A 1,838-nucleotide genomic window follows, 5' to 3' on the forward strand; every position below is an offset into this window, starting at 1 on the left:
TGATCAAGACACTATTTAATTGGGTCATGTTTATAGTTTTGGAGATCTAGTCCATTTTTACAATAGGCAAGCATTGTGGCATACAGGTAAGCAGGCATAGTTCTGGAGCAATAGCTGAGAGCTATAAGCTGGTCCACGGGGAGAGAGAAAGAAGAGAGACAGAGACAGAGAGAAAGAAAGACACACAGAAAAAAAGAAGACCTGACATGCTTTTTTTTTGAAATATCAAAGCCTACTCCCAATGACCACACCTCATAATCTTTCTAATCTTTTCAAAGAGTTCTACTCCCTGGTGACTAAGCATACATTTTTATGGGGTCTATTCTTATACAAATCACCATACTAGTCTACTCAAAGTTGGCATTATTTTCAACATTATAAATACATTTGTACACTAGTTTTTAAGATAAGTTTGTAGAGTCTTTAAGGACAGACTCTCTTGGGATAGTAAGTTTCTTATCTATATCTGGGTCTGATAATGTGCTTGTTACTTAATTTCTCATCATTTATATATGAATTGTCAATAAAACTTTCTTAAAGGAGTCATGAGTAAGTAAGACAGCACATATGGCTTATAAACATAGAGAATATAGAAATCACTACATACTTTATCAAATTTTTACATGTTCATATTATTTTTAGAAGTCATGAGAAAATACATCTAAGTTATGAAATTTTAAAATAGTGAAAAAATGAAACAACTGTAATTTATGTGACTAGAGAAATAATCATTTTGGCAAATTTTTAACAGGAGGAGCATAAAAGTCTATATATTAAATGATGATTCCAATAGTTGTGAAAAGAAAAATATTCCTACAAAACAGAAAGACGTATTGCTTTTTATGCCAACTTTAACTAACATGTAGAGTACTTCAGAGTTATAAGAAATGTATTTGTTTATTGAGTTCATTAATAATTAGTAACCAGGCTTCAAAAGCTTAATCAGATGGATTTCTGCTTACCTTTGGATGAAAACTTAGTTTTCATTATCCTGTTTATATTTCATACATCTTAATATTAAAATTTTTGGTCCTGTGCGTTGGCCGGGAATCGAACCCGGGGTCAACTGCTTGGAAGGCAGCTATGCTCACCACTATACCACCAACGCCACAGCAATGGAGATAGAGACAGAGACCCACACTGGAACACTGGACTCAGCTTCGAAAGTCCCAATGAGGAACAGAAGGAGGGAGAAGATGAGCAAGGAAGTCAGGACCAAGAGGGGTGCACCCACCCACGGAGACAGTGGGGCTGATCTATTGGGAGCTCACCAAGACCAGCTGGATTGTGACTGAAAAAGCAGGGGATAAACCCGGACTCTCTGAATATGGCGGACAATGAGGGTTGCTGAGAAGCCAAGGACAATGGCACTGGGTTTGGATCCTACTTCTTGTTCTGGCTTTGTGGGGGCCTAGCCAGTTTGGATGTTCACCTTCCTAGACCAGGATGGAGGGGGGAGGACTTTGGACTTTCCACAGGGCAGGGAACCCTGACTGCTCTTCAGACCTGAGAGAGAGAGGGGGAGAGGAGTGGGAGGAGGCTGGGAGGAGGTGGAATTTTTTTCTCAATAAAAAAATAAAATAAAAAAAATTCTTGGTACCAGGAACAATCTTTGATACACAAGCCTGCAGATACACAGATTTCTTGCATAAGATGGCATATTAACATAGAACCTATTCATATTCAATAATTAATCACTTCCAGATTATTTATAAGTAATGCAATGCCATTACAAAATTTTCTTTAAAGAACAAGGAAAAAATCTACATTTTCAGTAGAAATTTTTCAAGTAATTTTTGAAGCATAGTTGTTGAATATAACCAAAGTGTTTGGAAGAC

General features: G+C 37.1%; 1 non-coding gene across 1 annotated transcript; it reads right to left on the reverse strand.

Annotated features, from left to right (window-relative positions):
- Positions 1-1,035: 1,035 nt before the first annotated feature.
- Positions 1,036-1,108, reverse strand: Trnag-ucc. Its single transcript has one exon. It is a non-coding gene; the product is annotated as a tRNA-Gly (tRNA).
- Between the last annotated feature and the right edge of the window lie 730 nt (positions 1,109-1,838).

Source organism: Microtus ochrogaster, chromosome 2, assembly GCF_000317375.1.
Source record: "Microtus ochrogaster isolate Prairie Vole_2 chromosome 2, MicOch1.0, whole genome shotgun sequence".
Classification (NCBI taxonomy): Eukaryota; Metazoa; Chordata; class Mammalia; order Rodentia; family Cricetidae; genus Microtus; species Microtus ochrogaster.